Source organism: Protopterus annectens, chromosome 4.part0, assembly GCF_019279795.1.
Source record: "Protopterus annectens isolate FY-2018-M chromosome 4.part0, PAN1.0, whole genome shotgun sequence".
NCBI classification, from domain to species: Eukaryota; Metazoa; Chordata; order Ceratodontiformes; family Protopteridae; genus Protopterus; species Protopterus annectens.
In genome coordinates this window covers 463312109-463334763 of record NC_056733.1, presented here as the reverse complement: position 1 = coordinate 463334763, position 22655 = coordinate 463312109, and the positions used below count along the sequence as shown (strand labels likewise).

The window sequence follows — 22655 nt, the reverse complement described above, 5'->3', positions numbered from 1 at the left end:
TGTGATTAAGGACAAGGACAAACTTTCACTGGCTTAACAGCACTCTTGTTTTTGGAAATGGAGGGTTTGAGGACACACCCTCCTTCAAAACAACTTATGGACAAGTTTAAAAATACGTTATACCCTCTGCAGGCAAGCCATGACTTTGTGGAATACAGCATTGACTTATCAAGTACATCTGCAAGCACAGTTCCTGCCAGGAAAGACAGATACTTTGGCAGACGAACTAAGCAGAAACCTCATGGATCCTCACGAGTGGAAACTGGACCCACATCTTCAGCATGATAACAGGGAAATGGGGATGCCCAGACATAGATCCATTTGCTTCCCCTCACAACTGCCAGCTACAGAGCTACTGCACTCGAACTTATCACAAGCAAGCATGGAAAGTGGGACGCCCTTTCATTCAGCTGGAAAGCCCTTACAGTATATGCCTTCCCTCCTCTGCCTCTCTTCTCCAAGGTACTCTTAAAGGTCAGACAAGAGAAGCCAAAAATGATGCTGATTGCCACAGACTGGCCACACCAGCACTGGTACCCAATCCTAAAGAGCTTGTCTCAAGGCCCAGCCTGGACATTGCCTCTAATACCTAATTTGCTGACCCAACAGAACAATCAGATCCTGCACAGCCAACTCGGAACCTTAAATCTGTCTGCATGGCGGATAATGTAATCATTCAGAACACACCTCTGTCTAAAGCAGTTATGGATGTTATTTTGGAGGCCAGGGGGCCCAGCACCAGAAATCTTAGGCAGACAAACGGATGAGATTCTGTGCTTGGAACCAAGCTCAGGGAATTGACTCGCTTGAACCAAATATTCCTCAGATTTTGCAATATCTAACTGAGATGCTGGACAAAGGCCTATCCTCATCAATTAAGATCCATGCCTCTGCCATTTCAGCTCATTACAATACGGAACCACCTATTTTTTCTCATCCACTGCTAAGACAGTTTCTCAGAGGGGCAAAAAACATAAGACCTCCAAGGAGAGCTCCAGTACCTACATGGGACCTCAATTTTGTCTTGGAAAAACTCACACTGCCTCCCTTTGAGCCTGCCAATACAGCAGAGATAAAATACTTATGGAAAACCACTCTTCTCCTAGCAATAACTACAGCAAGAAGAGTCTCAGTTACAGACACTAATGGCTGTGGAACCTTTTATTATTTTCCATCAGGACAGGGTTTCCTCTAAGGACAAACCCGACATTTATGCCTAAGGTAGTGTCCAGCGTGGCTCTTAACCAAACCATACATTTACCTATCTTTTATCCAAACCCACAGAACAAGGGGGAGAGACTTCTGCATACTTTGGACATACACAGACAGCTACGCCTTTACTTGGACAAGATTAAAGCCTTCAAAAAGACTGAGCAAATCTTAGTGGCATATGCTGCAAGTTCCCAAGGAAAAGCCATTTCAAAGCAGACTATTTCAAAATGGATAGGCCACTGCATTCATTTCTGGTATTCACATCATGGCAAATCAGTGCCCAAGGCCACATTCTACCAGAGCAGCAGCCACTTCAGCAGCCTTCCTGAGTACCAACCAAGGATATTTTGGAGGCTGCAACATGGACTTCAGTGCACACTTTTACAAAGCACTACCATTTACCTCTATACTCTAAATCCAGAGCAGGCTTTGCCACTGCAGTTCTGCAGGGCCTCATAGCCACTCCTAACTCTATTTAGGCCCAGCCACCCAACCTCAGCTTTGGGATTCAACCCAAGTGTAATTACTGCAACAGTGAAACACGATGAACATAGTACAGTTGTGTACCTACCATAAATGTAGATGTTCGAGTGTATTCACTGTTGCAGTCTAGGTTACCCTCCAACCTTCCCCCTTTCTCTTTGCTGGGACTTATCTGTACCTATCTATTCTATACAACCTATGTGGTGTATTTGCTTGTAGATGAAGGTTATGTGCATGCTTTTTTATGATCATAATTTTTACAGCCTACCCTTTTGGGGGCACCTGACATCTAGGGCAAGAAAAACTGAAGAAAATGGCGTCGGCTGCATCTTTTATATCCCTGATGCACTAATGTCCGGGAAGAGGTGACAGCAACCGACGCCGGACCAGGATTTTGGAATTCAGGCCAACTATGGGTAGCCTGCCAGCAGGATAACCCAAGTGTAATGACTGCAACAGTGAATATACTCGGAACATCTATATTTATGGTAGGTACACAACTGTACTTTCCCTGTCCTTTCTTTTTTGCAGGATAGTTTCATTAAGATTATTTTCTTTTTGCAACCCCTGACTCCCACCGCCGGATGGGCCATCAGTTTCCCTGTAACATCGGAGCATTCCAAGTGTAAGGGTGGAATCTGCTTGTTCCCTCCTTAGTTCTTTTTTGCTCCAGTTCATTTTGCATCACTCAAGGTAGCATTGTCATTCTGGCACTTTGGCATCCACTTTTCGAAGATGGCACATAACTGCCCTATTGATGACCATGTTTGTTCTGTAAATATAGAGTGTTTGTTCCAAGACCTTGACTGATACTGCTCCCTCTTAACATCACCCTCTAGGCACATTTGTTCTGGCAGAAATGGGAGTGTAATATTCCTAATTTAGGCAAGAGCCTTTATAGCCCATTCTTTTCTTCGTATTAAACCCCATCACCCTTCTCTTCCCCACTGTGGGCTGGGCAGTAGGGAGCAGGGCCACTAGATTGTCATTGATGGGTGGCCTACCCTCTTCCCTTAGAAAGAACCCCTCTCTCAACCCACTGTTGCTACCTTCAGAGGGGAAGCATGCCTCCATATGCTAGTTTTCACCTCATCTGCTTAGCTGAAATGCACTGTGTGTAGTTCCATCTTGACTGATTCAAGAACTCCTCTAGGTGAACATCTAGTACTCCTGCAGGATGTTTCCTATATGACAAGTCAGAGCACAACCCTGTCCCCTGCGACAGCTTCTGCAGGCACACAGGCCACTAGTGTAACTTGGGTTACCTGCTCTGTAGTTAGCTCTGTGATGTAGAGGGATAAAATTCTCTCTGTTCTGTTGTTGTGGGTTGGGGTTAGATGTCAGTCATGTCCTCCCAAAATAGGATACAAGTTGAATATTTGGGAGGCAAATTTCCCAAAGAAACTTTGAGTCCGTCTTCTGAGACCCTTTCAGTGTCACTTCCTTCAACATTTTTACCAACTTTAGTAGGAAAACCTTAAGACGGTGGGAGTTGGCTCTCCAGTTGTTCAACATGATGAAATTGGAAGTCCTTGCTAGACAGACCACTTCTGGCAACTCACAGTTGTCTGTATCAGATTTACCATCTTCAATAATATTTTATTTTAAGAAACTGCACTGCAGTAAAGAAAGGAGGGAGACCAGGACTACATCACCTTCCTGGTGAGTCAGTTATACATGATGTCTGGTCTGATGAGAACTTCCCCAACCCATGGCTTTGATGTTGGTAGCTACCAAGGGCCTTGAGAGTACCCCTTCAGAAGTTAATGCGCCTTAAATTCTTGGCATGTTTTCCAAGACAAAAGAATGTTCTATAGTTAAGGTGAATGCCATCTTCCAGTGCCCATTTTGTAGGCACTATGTAGAAGGGCATTGCTCCTGTTTTTTAGTATGCAAAGGCAGCCCCAATCATAAGGTGTAGGCAACAGGACTCCTGCCCATACCTAGTGATCCACTTGGTAGATTCCCCTCCAGAATGAATACACCGGTGTCTAGGTGGAGGAGATCCACCAATCTAACTCCCTTGTTACTTCAGGTGTCTGTCCAAGTCCTGTTTGCTTACCCCTCCCAGATTTCTTATCAGAACTAATTCAGACTGGTCCATTATTTACTTTGCCAGTGTCCAGAACCTGCAGACCGGGCCTGACCAGCTGTCAGTGTTAGGTATTTCCCTTTCTCAGACTAGGAAGAGGAAACCTTCCATCTTCAAGGAGTCAAAATACTCTAATTCAGATAGAAAAACTTGGCGTATATTTACCATATATCTTTCCCTTTCAATTTAACCAAATGTGTTTGAGTTTCTAATACTGTAACATGAATGGACCACATTTTTGAGTTCATGAAATTAGTGTCATCAGTCTTTGGTTTTTGCTGTTCCCAGCTTCCGGTATGTACCCAAAATTGCCTCTTCATGTCATTCAGAGTTGCACGTATCAGTAGCATTAGTTTAAGTATGCTTTGTTTTTTTTTTTTTTTTTGTTTTGTTTTTTAAGTAGCTCTATTGTTCCTACCTCTTTTGGAACTATCCTGAGTGTTCATCGTGTTACACTGCTGCAGTCATTACACTTGGGTTATCCTGCCGTCAGGCGGTTCCCCAGTCGGCCTGAGTTCCAAAGTCTTGGTCCGGCGTCTGTTGCTGTCGCCTCCTCCCTGACGTCAGTGCGACAGGTATATAAGATGCAGCTGATGCCATTTTCTTCAGTCTTTCTTGCCGCGCGGTGCCAGAAGCAGTTTGCAGGTGCCGGTCGGCCGACTCCTGAGATTTTCATTCCGAATCCAGAACCGAAGTCTTCTACTAGGCTAAGTACCCTGTTGGAGAAACTTTTTCTTGCCTCAGACCGATGTCAGTAAAAGTTAATAACTGTATTTCATGTGGGAAGCAAATACGTCATAAGGATTTCTACTCCTATTGTATTCCATGGCTAGGCCCAGACCACGACGTCACTGGTTGTCGGTTTTGTGCTAGGTTTAACAAGCACACTATTAAACGTTGGTTTGATTTTGCCCGACATTATTTTGACAGAAAATTCAATTACACCATGCCGTCGGAACTCCCGACGACAGGATTACATAAAAAGCGCAGAGACAAGGACAGGCATCCGAGGCCCAAAACTGGCGACGAGGCCTCCTCTAGGCTGGTCGCCGGTTCTCCGGTGTTCAGCGAGGCGCCTACGCGCAGCCCCTGACTACCGGTTCCACAGAACCACAGACCGCATCTGACTCCCACGTGGAGCTTGCTGGGCCTTTGGACGCTACATGTTTTCGGCCTACCGAAATGAACCCATCTGAGGGTACCGAAGTAGCTGTGCAATCCACAGCCTCAGAGGGTGTCTTCAGACCTACCCAGTTAACTATTAAACCCTCTACTAAGTCTAAGGCCCCCTTAAAAACAACGAAACAGATTCAGCTTTCTCCAGCACAGGCTTCCATGCCTAAGAAACAAATGCTGAAAATGGCCGAAGACCTAATCACCCTGATCAGGGAGTCCCATCCCCCTCCTGATAAAAGGCCCAGACAGGAGGCAGACTATGAATCTTCTGACCAGGTGTCCATTTCTTCAGATTCATCCTCAGACCTAGGATATTCCTTACCCCCTTATGAGGATTCTGATGCTGAGGAATCAATTCCATCAGCCTCTACGCCTGAGGACTACTCCTTTGGGGAGACATTACATACAATGAGGGAGCACTTCCATTGGGAAGGCCAGGATTACTCAGAATGCAAGAAAAGGCTCAGAGACTTCCTTTTATTGCCTCAACACAGACCCCTTGCTATTCCACCAGTGTTGGATATTGTGGATGATGTGTACACTGAATCCAGCTTAAGCCCTGACTCCTTATCTCCAGCCCCTGTTAAACCCGATAGATATTAGAGTTCCTGACTCTCACAAATTTCTGTATAAAAGCCCTGTTGCTGACCCTGAAACTATTTCTCAGGGACCCAAAGGGATTAAAGCCTCATCAGCAAAAAACCCAGTTCCCTCTGACAGTGATTCCAGAGCATTAGACAGATGGGGAAAGAAAGTATACATGTCTGCAACCTTAGCAATGAGAGCCTTAAATTGCCAGTTTCACATGCTAAAATATCAGCAATTTTTGATGTCTCAGTTAAAACAAAAAAATACTTCCAGATTCAGATACTCCTAATTTTAAAGAAATGCAGGATTTATTGCATGCAGCTGAACAAGTGGGAAAGCATACTTTGCAATGTGGTTTTGATTCTTTAGAGGCCTCCTGTAGAACAGCAGTTACAGGCTCTGTCATTAGAAGGCATGCTTGGTTAAAAGAACATACGTTACCAGATCATGTTAAAGCAAAATTATTGGATGCACCTTTACAGCAGGATGTGTTATTTGGAGTTAAGGCAGAAGAGGTATTAAAGAAAATGGAGGATAAGGCAAAATCTATGCAAACGGTAAAGGATTTCTTACAGGTTCAGCCACCAAGATTTAGCAGAAATTGGCCAACAAAGAATTGGTCCTTTCCGGCTACAGACAGACCTCAAAGAGGTAGATACAGACGTCCGAGAGGTAGAGGTCAACCACAAGGTCCTTTCAGGCTTCGACAATGGGGTGCACCAGGCCAGAAAGAAGGGGAAGACAGGCCCCAACCATATAAAAAGCAACCTCAATGACTTCCCATTACAGCTGCCAGACAACTCTCTCTTGGCAGCCCCCTTGGGAGGAAAACTGGCACTTTTCTATCACAATTGGCATTGGATCACCAAAGACAAATGAGTTTTCAACATTGTATCTCAAGGTTACAGGTTCCACTTTCACACTCTGCCAAGGTTAAAAGGCATGCCAAATCTGCCACCAAATCAATGGGCAGAGGCTCAAAAACAAATTACAGCACTCATGGAAATGAGAGCTATTCAAGAGGACCACCACCAGAGCAAGGACAAGGATTTTACTCAAGACTCTTTCTGGTTCCCAGAAAGGACAAAGCCTGGAGACCCATTCTGGATCTTTCTTCTCTAAACATATACCTGGATATTCCGAAATTCAAAATGTTAACACTACAGCAGCTTCTTCCCATGCTGGGCAAGAAAGCTTGGCTCGTGACTTTGGACCTCAAGGAGGCATACCTGCATGTCTCTATCAGACAAAGCTGCAGAAGATACCTCAGATTCATAGCAGGTTCAATGCACTATCAATTCTCTGCACTGCTCTTTGGCTTATCTACTGCGCCCAGGGTCTTTACAAAGTGCCTGGCACCAGTAATTGCATTTTGCAGTCAGAAAGGAATTCAAATTTATCCGTACCTGGACGACTGCCTGATTCAAGCAGAGAGCAAGGACAATCTTCTAGAGCATCTGGCATTTGTAAAACAGTTATTAAGTTGCCTAGGGTACACAGTAAACGAAAAGAAATCAAAACTAGTGCGCTCACAAGAGATAATATTCCTGGGTGCCAGCTTGAGCACAACGGCCCAGATGGCTTATCTCACGCCAGACAAGCAAGGACAACTGACTCAATACTTTCAATTGATGGCAACAAAAGCCCAACTCCCTGCAAGAAAAATTCTGCAGGCCTTGGGTTACATGACATCCTGCATACTACTAATTCCATATGCCAGACTGCATATGAGGAAACTGCAATGGTACCTAAAGAATGTATGGTCTCAACACTGTCAAAGTTTGGAAACCGTTATACCACTAATTCTTTGCCTTCAGCATGAGTTTCGATGATGGGCTCAAGCTTGTCACCTCAACAAGGGACAGCCTTTTACTCAACCCACAGCCAGGCAAACACTGACAACAGATGCATCGGATTACGCCTGGAGAGCACACATGGTAGGAAAATGCATTCAGGGCAAGTGGCCCACAGAACAAAGGCATCTTCACATCAGTCAAAAAGTGATGTTAGCTGTACAAAATGCCCTTATAGCTTTCAAGGACATGCTGCATCCAGGGCAACTATTACTTAAAACAGACAACACCACAGTAATGTGGTACATAAACAAGCAAGGGGGCACTCACTCCTACCCCCCCTGCAGACAAGCCATGACCTTGTGGAACACAGCTCTAAACTATTAAGTTCATCTTCAAGCACAATTCCTGCCAGGAGAGAAAAACACACTGGCAGACTACTTAAGCAGAAACATCATGGATCCCCACAAATGGGAATTGAATCCACAAATATTCAGAATGATGACCCAAAAATGATGGAGCCCGGACATAGATCTGTTTGCATCCTCAATGAACTGCCAGCTACAGAAATTCTGCACAAGGAGTTACCATCCACAAGCATGGAAAGTGGATGCCCCCTCATTCAGCTGGAAAAACCTGCAAGTATACGCTTTCCCTCCACTACCTCTCCTTCCAAAGGTTCTCATAAAAGCCAGACAAGAAGAGCCAAAGATGATCCTGATTGCTCCAGACTGGCCACGCCAGCACTGGTACCCAATCTTAAGGAATTTAGCACAAGAACCACCCTGGATATTGCCTCAAATCCCACACCTGCTGACTCAACACAACAATCAGATACTTCACAGTCAGCTACAGACCTTAAACCTAGCTGCATGGAAAATTCCTTAGTCAAGCAAGCGATGCCTCTCTCCAAAGCTGTTATGGATGTCATTCTGGAGGCCAGAAGGCCTAGTTACCAGGAAAGCCTATTTGGATAAGTGGAAATGATTCTGTGCCTGAAACCAGGCTCACAGCCTTGACCCTCTTGTCCCAAACATTCCTCAGATTCTACAGTATTTAACTGAGATGCTGGACAAAGGTCTCTCTTTTTCATCCATCAAGATCCATGCCTCTGCCATCTCTGCTCACTACAACACGGATCCTCCAATTAATCCGTTGCTAAAACAGTACCTCAGAGGGGCTAAAAACATAAGACCGCCCTGTAGAGCACCTACTCCAACTTGGGACCTCAACTTTGTTTTGGAAAAATTAACTTTACCTCCCTTTGAGCCAGTTAACACAGCAGAATTAAAATATATTTCTTGGAAGACTGCACTGCTCCTGGCAATAACATCAGCTCGAAGAGTTTCAGAATTACAGGCACCAATGGCAGTGGAACCTTTCCTCATTTTCCACCAGGACAGGGTGTCCTTGAGAACTAACCCTACATTTATGCCAAAGGTGGTTTCAAGTGTGGCTCTAAACAAAACTATTCACTTGCCAACTTTTTATCCAAAACCACAGAATAAAGGGAAGAGACTACTGCATTCTTTGGACATTCACAGGCAGATGTTCATCGTGTTTCACTGTTGCAGTCATAACTGTAGGATTCTCCCCTGCCGGCAGGCAGTCCTCGGTCGGCCAGAATCCCAAAGTCTGGGTCCGGCGTCGGCTGTTCAGCCATGCTCCCTGTCGTCAGAGCGCCAGGAGTACAAAGCTGACAGCCGACGCCATGTTCTCCAGTCTTTCTTGCCGTGCGGTGATAGCAGTTCGCAAGTGCCGGTCGGCTGACTCCTGACAATCTTTTCTGAACAAACTTCAGTCCGAAGACTTTCTTCTGCTACTCAAAGCTAAGTACCCCGTTGGGGAAACTTTTTTTCTTGCTCCAGTCCGATGTCAGAAAAAGTTAATAATTGTATTTCATGTGGGAAGCAAATACCTCATAAGGATTTTCATTCTTACTGTATTCCTTGCTTAGGCCCTGACCACGACGTAGCTAGTTGTCGGTTTTGTGCTAGATTCAATCAACGTACAATTAAACGGTACGATTTTGCATTTCATTACTTCAATAGGCGTTTTAATTACAAAATGTCGTCAGATACAGTTCCGGCTACCAGAATTCACAAACGACACAAGGACAAAGACAGGCCTCCGAGGTCCAAATCTGACGATATCGTACAAGCAGAGCCAGCTTCAGGTTCGGCCGTCGTCAGTGAGGTGCTTTTGCAGCCCCTGTCTTCGGCCATTTCGGAACCGATGGCCGAAACGGACTCCCACGAGGCGCCAACTAGGCCTTTGAATATTTCTGTTGCAGGACCTTCGGACAATGCTCCTTTGGATGGGCCCGGAGCCGCTGTGCAGGTACCGGCTTCCGAAGGGGTTTTCAGGCCTACTCAGCTTCTAATAAAGACAAGGGCAAAGACTCCTGCAACACAGGCCTCTTCTGATCCGGCTCCCAAGTCACAGAAACAGTTACTTAAGATGGCGGAGGACTTACTTACTATGATTAGGGGTTCACATCCCCCTCCAAATAAAAGGCCAAGGCAGGAAGTTTATTATGACTCCTCTGAACAGGCTTCTGTTTATTCAGTTTCTTCTTCTGACCAGGAATATTCTTTCCCTCCTTATGAGGATTCTGATGCTGAGGAATCCATTCCTTCAGCTTCTCCCCCTGAGAATTTCTCTTTTGGGGAAACTTTGCATGAAATGAGGGAACATTTCTACTGGGAAGGACAGGAGTATTCGGAATCTAAGAAAAGACTAAGGGATTTTCTTCTTCCCCAACATAGACCCCTGGCTATTCCTCCTATTTTGGATATTGTGGATGATGCTTTTTCGGAGGCTAACTTAACCCCTGACTCTCTTCCTCCTGCTCCTGTTAAGCCTGACAGATATTACAGGGTTCCTGATTCCCACCAGTTTTTATGCAAGAACCCTACTGCTGACCCTGAAACCATTTCTCAGGGTCCTAAGGGAGTTAAGGCCGCTTCTGCTAAAAACCCCATTCCCACTGAGAAGGATTCCAGATCTTTAGAAAGATGGAGCAAAAAAGTGTACACTTCTGCTACTTTATCTATTAGGGCTTTAAACTGTCAGTTTCATATGCTGAAATACCAGCAATTTCTCCTGTCTGTTTTAAAACAAAAGCTAACTTCCATTTCTGCCTGTGCAGATGATAAGGAATTACATGACTTAATGCTGCATGCCACTGAACAAGTTGGGAAGCATGGTTTACACTGTGGATTTGATGCCTTGGAGGCTTCTTGTAGGGCTGCTGCCTCTGGCACAGTAATTAGAAGGCATGCATGGTTAAAGGAACAAAATTTGCCAGATCAAGTAAAAGCTAAATTATTAGATGCTCCTGTTCAGCATAATGTTTTGTTTGGATCTAAAGCTGAAGAGGTGATTAAAAAGATGGAGGACAAGGCAAAATCCATGCAAACAGTTAAAGATTTCTTACAAGTATAGCCACCCAGTTTTAGCAGGAATTGGCCTACAAAAAACTGGTTCTTTCCCAATTCAGACAGGCCTCAGAGGGGTAGATACAGACGCTCCCGAGGAAGGCCTCAAACACAAGCCTCTTATAGACCAAGACAGTGGACTGCTTCCACCCCTAGGGGAGGAGAGGACAGGTCACAAGCTCATAGGAAACGGACTCAATGACTCCCTCTGTTGGGCTGCAGGAATTTCTTGCCTGGAATCCCCTCTCGGAGGAAAACTTTCTCTTTTTCACCTAAATTGGACTCGTATAACCCAAGACAAGTGGGTTCTGGATGTGGTTTCAAGAGGTTACAAATTCCATTTTCATACCCTACCAAGGCCAAGCGGATGGCCAGATCTTCCAAAACATCAATGGACAGAGGCCTTAAACCAGATGGAAGCTCTTTTGGCTATGAAAGCCATCGAACTAGTTCCTCTTTCAGAGATGGGACAAGGTTTTTACTCAAGGCTCTTTCTAGTCCCCAGGAAGCAAAATTCATGGAGACCCATTCTGGATCTGTCAGTCTTGAACACTTTTCTAGAGGTACCAAAATTCAAGATGCTTACTGTACAGCAGCTACTTCCAATGCTGACCAAAAATGCATGGATGGTAACTTTGGATTTAAAGGAGGCATATTTACACATTCCCATCAGGCAGGAACGCAGAAAATACCTCCGGTTCAAGGCCGGATCGAGGCACTTTCAATTCTCTGCGCTGCCCTTTGGATTGTCTACTGCACCCAGGGTCTTCACCAAATGCCTGGCTCCAGTAGTAGCTTATTGCAGACTCAAGGGAATTCAAATTTACCCTTATCTGGACGACTGTCTTATTCAGGCAGACAGCAAGGAGGTCTTGCTCCAGCATCTACAGTTTGTTCAGAATCTTCTCAAGTTCCTGGGATTCACTGTAAACATAAAAAAGTCAAATTTGACACCCTCACAACAGATAATTTTCTGGGCGCTTCTCTAAACACAACAACCCAGATGGCATTTCTGACCTACGAAAAACAGTTACAGCTGGCTTCAACTTTCAAAACCTTGGCAACTTTAACTCAGCTATCTGCAAGGAGATTCCTGCAGGCTTTGGGTTACATGGCCTCCTGCATGCTTCTCATACCATATGCAAGACTACATATGAGGAAAATACAGTGGTACCTAAAAGTGTATGGTCTCAGCATTGCCACAGTTTAGACATACTGATCTCTGTCCTGCCTTGTCTTCAAAAGGAATTCCTTTGGTGGTCCAAGGCATGTACTCTAAACAAAGGAAAACCCTTCTGTCTGCCTCCTGCCACTCAGATACTAACCACGGATGCCTCAGATTATGCATGGGGAGCCCATTTTCAGGGCAACTGTCTGCAGGGCCTTTGGACAAAGGATCAGAAGCACCTGCATATCAATTTAAAGGAAATGTTAGCCGTTCAGAAAGCTCTGTTGGCCTTCAGGAATCTTCTACAACCAGGACAACAACTGATACGGACAGACAACACCACAGTTATGTGGTACATAAACAAGCAAGGGGGATCTCATTCCTACCCCCTTTGCAGACTAGCCATGGATCTATGGAACACAGCTCTAGCTTGCAATATGGACCTTCAAGCTCAATTTCTACCAGGGAAGCAAAACTTCCTGGCGCACAGTCTGAGCAGAAATCTTTTGGACCCACACGAGTGGATGCTGGACACCGAAATATTCAGGATGATAACAGCAGTCTGGGGATGTCCTCACATAGACCTCTTTGCATCCCAACAACTACAGATTTTTTGCACCAGGACTTTCCATGAACAAGCTTGGAAAGTGGATGCACTATCATTCAGTTGGAGAAACCTCTCGCGATATGCCTTTCCGCCTCTTCCTTTTCTTCCACGGGTATTATTAAAGATCAAACAGGACAAGCCCAAGATGATGATCTTGATGGCCCCAAATTGGCCTCGAAAGTTTTGGTACCCAACTCTGAAAAACCTATGTCTGGAGCCCTCTAGGGTTTTACCACAGACTCCGAACCTTCTGTCCCAACACCAGGGTCAGGTTCTACACTCCCACGTCAGAACTCTCAGCCTGGTGGCCTGGTTAATCCAGGGTCTTTGATTCATTCTCTCCTACCCAAGCAGGTTATGGATGTCATTTTAGAAGCCAGACGTCCTAGCACTAGAAAATCTTATGCAGGAAAATAGAAGATGCAGGCTCAGGATTCTGATCCTCTTCTTCCTAACGTTCCTTTGATTTTACTTTACCTGACAGATCTCTTACATAAGGGTCTCTCTTTCTCTTCCATTAAGATACATGCCTCTGCTATTTCCGCTCATTACAATACAGACCCTCCAATCTTTTCCCACCAGCTCATGAGACAGTTTCTCAGAGGAGCTAAGAACTTAAGACCTCCTAGATCTCCTCCCATTCCTGCTTGGGATCTACATCCTTTTGAGCCTGCTGCCTCTTCTGACATCAAGTTTTTATCTTGGAAAACAGCCATCCTGTTAGCTCTGACCTCTGCCAGGAGAGTTTCAGAGTTGCAAGCTCTTATGGCTGTGGAACCTTATATTATTTTTCATCAAGACAGGGTGTCTTTAAGGACTAATCCTACTTTCATTCCTAAGGTGGTTTCCAAAGTGGCTTTAAATCAAACTATTCACTTGCCAACTTATTTCCCCACTCTTCAAAATAAAGGGGAAAGGATCTTACATTCCTTGGATGTACACAGACAACTACGTTTTTACCTGGACAGAACCAAGGACATCAGAGCAATTGTTTGTTTCTTATGCTTCAAGTTCCCAAGGTAAAGCCATTTCAAAACGGACCATTTCTAAATGGATTGCTCATGGAATCAGATTTTGTTATTCACATCATGGAAAGCAAATCCCAGGGAGTATACGGACTCATTCCACCAGAGCTGCTGCCACTTCAGCTGCCTTCCTCAGTGGAGTTCCTACCAAAGACATTTTGGAAGCTGCAACTTGGAGTTCAGTGCATACTTTTTCAAAGCACTACAATCTACCTCAATACTTTAAGTCTAGGGCAAGCTTTGCTTCTGCAGTCTTGCAGGGCCTTTTAGCTGCCCCTTCTACTTTATGACCACCTCCCTTTCATTCTGCTTTGGGATTCTACCCTACAGTTATGACTGCAACAGTGAAACATGATGAACATAGTACAGTTCTGTACACTTACCATAAATGTAGATGTTAGAGTGTCTTCACTGTTGCAGTCTGGGTTTCCCTCCCTCCTGTCCCCTCTTATTTTTACTTTTGTGTGGTTCCTTTTTTCACCATTCTTCTGAGGTGTATTTGCAAAGGATATGGGACCTTACTCATTTTGGGACTCCTGACATCTGGGGCAAGAAAAACTGGAGAACATGGCGTCGGCTGTCAGCTTTGTACTCCTGGCGCTCTGACGTCAGGGAGCATGGCTGAACAGCCGACGCCGGACCCAGACTTTATGATTCTGGCCGACCGCGGACTGCCTGCCGGCAGGGGAGAACCCTACAGTTATGACTGCAACAGTGAAGACACTCAAACATCTACATTTATGGTAAGTGTACACAACTGTACTTTACGCTTCTACTTGGACAAAACCAAAGCTTTCAGAAAATCTGAGCAATTACTGGTAGCATATGCTCCAGGAGCACAGGGAAAAGCCATTTCAAAACCGACTATTTCAAAATGGATAGGACATTGCATACATTTCTGCTACACACACACCATGGGAAACCTATACCTAGCAGCATTAGATCTCACTCCACCAGAGCAACAGCCATTTCAACTGCCTACCTCAGAGGAGTGCCTACCAAGGACATTTTGGAAGCAGCAACATGGAGTTCTGTGCATACCTTCACCAAGAATTACCATCTGCCTTTATACTCCAAATCCAGAGCTGGCTTCGCCACTGCTGTGCTGCAGGGCCTTATAGCCACACCTAATGCCTTCTAGAACCAGCCACCCTACCTCATCTTTGGGATTCTACCCAAGTGTAATGACTGCAGCAGTGTAACACGATGAACATAGTACAGTTTTGTACCTACCATAAATGTAGATGTTCGAGTGTATACACTGCTGCAGTCCAGGTTACCCTACCTCCTTCCCCTCTTACTTGCTGGTACATACCTACTACCCTTTACTACCTATGGGGAGTATTTGCTTGTAACTGAAAGTTGTTGTTTGCTTTTCTTATGTATGTTTTATTAGCAATTTGAATTGCCTACCTATTGGGGGCACCTGACATCTGGGGCAAGTAAAACTGAAGAAAATGGCGTCGGCTGCATCTTATATACCCCTGTCGCACTGACATCAGGGAGGAGGTGACAGCAACCGACGCTGGACTAAGACTTTGTAACTCAGGCCGACTGGGGAACCGCCTGATGGCAGGATAACCCAAGTGTAATGACTTCAGCAGTGTATACACTCGAACATCTACATTTATGGTAGGTACAAAACTGTAATTTCTCTTTATCCTATATTGCTTTACTTGCTTACCTTGGTGTTATGACTTTGTCTCTCAATATGTAGGACACTGTGGCTTAGATTTGAAAAGACTTACCTTCTTGTCAGTTACTTACTGCAGTGCAAGACCTATCTATGAAACATACTTACAGTGAGAATAAGTGTTTTGGAATCTGGCCCTATATTTGGTAGGTGTAACTGTTTCAGTGATTAATGATTTTATCTTTATTTTTTTCTCTTTGACTACTATAATCAGGATTTCTTGCTTCTGTTTTCTTAACTTTCGCTGTTAGATCATCCCATCAGATCATAACTTAATTTTCGGTAATTTTTTTTCTCATGTTTTCAATGCATTCCATCTCTATGTATGTTGTTTGCACAGTCTCCAGTCTTGCCACATTGCTGTGCCATTCTTTGTACAGACCCTCAGCCATGAGTATATTGCATCCAATGGCAAGATGTGCAACTGTTTCTAATTCTGTTACAGAACCATCTATTGTTAGTATCTCCTACTTTTTCATAGGATCATAGGAAGTTACTAGGCTGTTGACCCTGAGACCCTTAGCCTAGCCGAGAGCTTAGCACATGTATAGAGAAATCAGCACCCAATGCCCCTGTCCAGCAGGGACAAGGGTGGAATCCCAGGGATGTATTTTCTATTTCCCATCCAGTTATCCAGGTTGTACTTAAAAAGAGGTAAAGAGGTACTCTGCTTGACTTGGAGAGGGAGTCTGTTCCACAGATGGGGGAGTCTCTGGGACACAAATCTGTCCCGCCAACAAGTCTTATTGATGTCACAAACCAGGTTGACGCTGTGTGTGTGTGGAGCTTGACTTGCGGATATTTAGCAGTCCCATCAAGACGGTGTCTGAGATCGCCTTGTATGCCATACAGAGGTCACCACTGAGGAGTCTGTATGAAACAGAGTAGAGGGATAGCCTATCTGTGTATGTAAAATTTTTGAGGCTGTGGATTCTCTTGGTGAGGAACCTCTGTGGTCTTTTAAGCTGCTGCATGTGTGTTGCAAGATACATGCCAAATGTGGCATTGTACTCAATAATTGGCCATTTAAGCAAGAGTACAGGGATGGTATGACCTCCTCGTCTCTGGATGAGCTGCCCTTACCTATGAGGTGGGCCATGTAGAAAGCTTTCCATACAATGGAAGCGACAAGGTGGTCAAAAGTCAGGTTGCTGTCAATCTGAGTGCCCAAATCCCTCACACTGACTGCGTGCTTAGGACGTTATTAATGTGATAATTTGTGGGGACATCACTTTCCCCAAAGGAGATGATGATGCATTTGTTTGTATTCAGCTTGAGGCCATGTTTTTGAGACCAGTTATTTGTTTGGGTGAGACCCTCTTGAAGGATGTCCACATCACTAGGGGAATGGATGACAGCACCCAGCTTGCAGTAATCTGCAAACTTGGTCAGCCATAGCCCACTGGTTTTGGCTGCACCTCAGAAAAGTATATCCCAAGTAACAGAGGCCCCAAGACCGAACCCTGGGTACGCCTCTCGATATGAGTCTACTCCTTCAGGTGGTTTCCCCTACTTTGAATAGATGGGTTCCATCAGTGAGCCAGTTAGCTACCCATCTGGTAACACATGGATTGATTCCTAGCTGAGAGAGTTTATCTGTTATGCCTGAATGGGGAATAGTGTTGAAGGTTTTGGCCAGGTCAAGGTAGGCTGTGTGCACTGCCTTCCCCTCATCCATGGCTTTGCTAACTGTCTCAAAAAAGTCAACCAGATTTTAACAGACATGACCTCCCCTTGACAAAGCAAAACTGTGTGGGATCGAGTGTGTGAAGGTTGCCAATATAGTTGTTAATGAGGTCCATGATAATCCATTCCATGGCCTTGCAGATCAGGCTAGTTAGGCTGATGTGTTTATAATTTCCCAGATCAGTGGACACGCCATCTTTGTGAAAATGGGTGACAGTGGCTGTCCTCCACTCAACTGGGACAAAGCCAGTGCTCAGGCGTTGGTTGAATAGGACGCCTAATGGTGCTGCATGTTCCTGCCTGAGTTCATGCAGGATGCAGCCTGGTATGTTATCAGGTCCCATGGAGGCTCTATTTTTTTACCTTTGAGAGAGCAATGATGACCTGATCCCTAGATATAAGGGTAAGGTGGCAGGTACTGGGAATGTCCTGATTTACTGATGGGGGGGACAGAGGGGTGAAATTTTCACTAACTCTGTCAGCCAGCAAGTTTGCTACATCTACGGCATTTGTATATGTGGTGTCCTTGACCATCAGTTCTGAGTAGATCTGGATGCTACCTTTGAGATAATGGAGTTTTATGGTGTATGGATGTATGTGAAGAAGGCCTTATGATTGTCTCTATTAGATGTGGCCAATTTGGACTCTGTTTGCTTTGGAGGATTTCACTTGTGCTCTTATTTGCTTGTTAGGGATAAGGAGAGATTGCTTCCAATTGGGCACCTGCTGCTCCTTGGTCCTGGACAGCATTTTTTTTCTTTTGTTGGAGTTTATTTATTGCAGATGTCCACCAGACAGGATTACTCTTCTTTGCAGAGGATGATTTAGTCCTGTCAGGTATTCCTGATTCCATGCATCTATATAAATGTTCGTACAGTAATTTGGTATAGTTTTACGCACTGGTGCCAGTTCTTAGAGAGGGGAGGGGGCTGTGAAGCTGTTTATACCATCCTTCAGGATGTTGTAATCAGCTTTGGAGAAGTTTTTTTGTTTGACCCTAGCTAGAGGGGGGGTCAAGGGAGATGGTGACTTCAAATGTGACTGCTTTATGGTCGGATATTGCAAGGGAGGATGATGCTGCAGTGGTTACTCATGTTGGTTAATATCAAGTCCAAGATATTATCACCTCTTGTGGGTATATTTGATTAGCTGTTCCAAAGCATTTGCTTTGACAAAATCTAGGAATCTCTGGTCATTTGTGTTCTGGCATGAGTAGCTCCTCCAGTCTATGTTTCGGTAGTTAGTCACCCAGGATCAGGATAAAGGGTCAAATCTTGATAGATTCAAAGAGGTCTAGATAGGCATTTTGGGCATCTTGAGTCAGATTTGGGGGCTGGTAGCTATCTATGATTTATATAGTGGTCTTATCAATGGTTAACTGCACCCGGAGTGCCTCCTGTGCGTCATACTGTTTGACCAGCCTGGAGGTGTGTATGTCTTTAATATGTATTGAAACTCCACCTCTTTTGGGATTTGAATGTATGATAGGATGAGTAACCAGGTATGGCTGGGGTGCTGTCCACAACTTTGAACCAGGTTTCTCTGACTCCGCAGATGTCAGATTTTCCAAGGTTAAGAATCCTTGCAATGAGTGTAGATGTTCTTCGTTGTTTCACTGTTGCAGTCATCACGTTTGGGTTATCTGCTTGCAGTAGCCGTCAGTCGGCCTGATTATCAAAGTCTTGGGTCCTGCGTCGGTTACTGTCTCATCTTTTGTGATGTCAGGTAGTTAGGGGTATAAAGCATGCAGCCAACACCATTACATCAGTCTTTCTTGTGGTGCCCGAAGCAGAAGAAGTTCACAAGTGCCGCTCAGCCGACTCCTGAAATTTTTGTTTTCGAGTTTCAGAACCGAAGTCTTCAACTAAAGCTAAGTACCCTGTTGGGGAATCTTTTCCTTGCTCTAAACCAATGTCAGTAAAAGTCAATAATTGTATTTCTTGTGGAAAGCAAATATCTCATAAAGATTTTCATTCATACTGTATTCCTTGCCTAGGCCCTGACCACAACGTACCTCGCTGTCGGTTTTGTGCCTTACTTAAACCACAAACTATTCATCGTGGGTACATTTTCGCTTCTAAATATTTTGGTGCTCTGTTCAATTATCCAGATATGTCTTCGGTAAACCACCTGACTACCGACATTCTGAAAAAAACACGAAGATAGAGACAGGCCACCTAGGTCCAAAGCTGCCAACGATGCTTCTCCTAAGCTAGTCGCCAGTTCACCAGTACTCAGTGAGCAGCTTTCGCAGCCCCTGATACCCACTACTTCAGACACGCAGGCCTCTACTGAGACCCATGCTGCGAGATGCTTCAACTGTGGAACCTGCGGATGCCTCTACCTTGGATGGGTTCAGAGCCGCTGTGCAGGCACTGGCTTCTGAGGGTGTATTCAGGCCTACTGACTTGCATATTAAACAGACGCCATATTCTTCTAAGCCTAAAACTCGAACCATGCCTAGGAAACAGACGCCCAGACCGCATGGTCAGGCCTCTGTGCCTAAAAAACAAATAAGAATGGCTGACGAGAGCTTATTACTTTAATCAGGAGAAGCCAACCTTTCCCTTCTAAGAGACCTAGGACTGAATTTGCTTATGAGCCTACTGACCAGGATTCTGAAATTTCTGTCTCCTCTGATGACCAGGATTTACCCTTATCTACCTTTGAGGATTCTGATGCAGAGGACTCTATTCCCTCTGCTTCTCCCCCAGAGGATTTTTCTTTTGGTGAAACCTTGCATACTCCTGGGGAGCATTTTCAATGGGAAAGCCAGGATTACTCTGATTCTAAAAAGAGGCTTAGAGATTTCTTACTCCTGCCTTAACACAGGCCTTTAGCTATCCCTCCTGTGCTGGACATTGTTGACTATGCCTTTTTGGAATCTAGCTTGGCCCCTGACTCTTTTATTTCCTGCTTCCAGAAAACCTGATACATATTACAAGGTTCCTGATTCTCACAAGTTCCTTTTTAAAAATCCAATTGCGGATCCTGAGACCATTTCGCAGGGACCCAAGGGCATTAAAGCTACTACTGCCAGAAATCCTACCCCCTCTGATAGAGATTCCAGGACCCTGGATATATGGGGTAAGAAGGTATACACCTCTGCAACCTTGGCCATTAGGGCCTTAAATTGCCATTTTCATATGTTGAAGTATCAGCAGCATATTATTGGATTGCTTAAACAAAAAATTATGTTGATTCCTGATTGTGCTGAAAATAAGGATTTACAGGATTTAATGCATTCTGCTGAACAGGTTGGAAAACATACTTTGCAGTGTGGTTTTGATTCCCTAGAGGCATCTTGCAGGGCTGCTGTCACTGGGTCCGTACTTACAAGGCATGCTTGGCTTAAGGATCATTCTTTGCCAGATCATGTTAAAACTAAATTGATGGATGCTCCCTTAAATCAGGACTCCCTTTTTGGCGACAAAGCAGAAGTTCTTAAGATGGAGGAAAAAGCTAAATCTATGCAAACTGTTAAAAGATTTCTTTCAAGTGCAGCCTCCTAGATTTAGTAGGCATTGGCCCTCAAAAAAATGGTCCTTTCCTCCTTCTTCCAGGCCTTCTCAGTTCAAACCCAGAACCAGCAGAACACCCAGGCTTCAGTCCCAGTGTATGCACAGGACTAAGCAGTGGGAGCTCCCGCTTCCAAATCAGGGAGTAGTAAGACCCCCCCCCTATGGTAAGTTGTCTCAATGACTTAACATTAAAACTTCCAAGCACTTCTCAACAGACTGCTCCTTCAGGGGGAAAGAATGCTGTGCAAGCAAAAAACTGGGAACTCATTACCCAGGACAAATGAGTTTTAAACATAGTTTCCCCAAGGATACAATTTCACTTCCACACATTACCAACCCAAACGGTTGGCCAGACCCCCCCCCCAAATCAGTGGGCAGAGGCTCAAAAGCAAGTGCTCTCTCTTGAGATTAAAGGCTATTCAGACTGTACCAAAAGAGGAAAAGGGACAAGGTTTCTACTCAAGTCTTTTCCTGGTACCCAGAAAAGACAACTCATGGCATCCTATCCTGGACCTGTCTATCCTAAACACCTTTTTGGTGATTTCAGAATTCAGGATGCTAACTCTTCACCAGTTGCTTCATAATAGGCAAAGATGCCTGGTTGGCAGCACTGGATTTAAAGGAAGCCTACCTGCACATCCCAAATCAGTTTATACATTTGATGATCTCATATATATATAAAGGCATATGCTTGTCGCACAGACATGTAGCTTATTATGACTATTCAGTCTATGAATAACATTGATATCATAGATAACGAAATACGACATTGTTTTGTATATGTATGTCTAAAAGAGAAGTCCATCTCTTCAGCATTACATGTACATATGATTTATAATATACAATTTTGGTAACATAGATATGTATTCACACTCTACTATAAATTATTCTATGAGATTCATTTATTTTTCTATTTATCTTAGCCATATTTATATATATATATTTATTTGAATAGTTTTAACAAAATGGATTTTATTACATGAAAGAAACTACATAAATTACATTAATATGTCTCTATTCTTATTTATTTATTAACTATCTATTTATGGATGGATTTTATATATGAACAGAAGAAACAGAAAGAAAAGCCAACTTGAGCCGTTCTATACTGCCTTCCTGTGTATAAAGAGATTTTCTGCACTGAATTAAGATGAATCAACTAATTGTATAATTAATTATCTAATTAGATGCTTAATTGAATTGCCACTGGGTATATATACTATGGGAGTTTACTGTTTTAATTGTGAAGATCTGAGGAAGCGCACTTTCGGTGCGTGAAAGCGCTTATCCACTCGTTTATTTTATTGAATAAAGAAGTTTTTCCGTATGGAATCTTGAAGTGGCTCTGTTTCCTGGTTGCCGAATCCGTCAGTGTTTGATACAACATTCTATTTCTTCTTTTTGACTGAGGATTCCATTGGCACTATCCGGTATATCTTTTATTAACTTTTTCAGTGTGTTTACCGGTAGAACCACACCATGGAAAATGCATCAGTAGAGTTGGATTATACTCCGGTTGTCAGAGGGAATCAACAAGTTTGGGAACGCCTCATACATTCGGATGAGAACCCATTACTACAACTTGATTTACAGGTATCTACAGAAACATCTACTATAAATACTGAAATGAACAACATGACTGAATTTAATACAATGATAAGAGAACTTGAGAACGATATGTATAGGCTGCAAAGATATTCTTGGCAGCGCAAGCATTTAGAGGCTTGTATACACTTCAAAATAATTCCCCGAGGAATGAGAGTACTTTGCATGCCTACTTACGGAGAACAACATCCGATTCTCCTTAAGAAGTGGCAAGATCTCAATATTAGTCTTGGTTTCAGCTACATGAACTTAATACTGGACTATTTTTTGCCAATTGAAACAGCGCTAGAGAAAAAGGTTGAGGCGCTACGTAAGGACATTTTTGAGCGCTATATATCTAGCAATCACTGTTCAAGGAAATTAGAGAACCTGCAATCCCAAATTAACGTGTATAGTGAGAAATTAAAACTAACAAAGCAGAAAAAATTATGCCGTGATCACAATGATTTTTCCAACGGCAATATCTTCGTATGGCCGAGACCACACGAGTATACATGACCAGGGATAGCCGAAGAGGCAGAGGGGAGAGCAGATGACGCCACGACGCAGATAAGACGTACGAACAA

The 22655-nt window shown here is 44.0% G+C and overlaps 1 protein-coding gene across 1 annotated transcript in view; it reads left to right on the top strand.

The window, feature by feature from the left end:
* The window catches only part of NAA25 (N-alpha-acetyltransferase 25, NatB auxiliary subunit), a 3186723-nt gene that overhangs the window by 2435347 nt on the left and 728721 nt on the right, over window positions 1–22655 (top strand). The window lies entirely within an intron of this gene.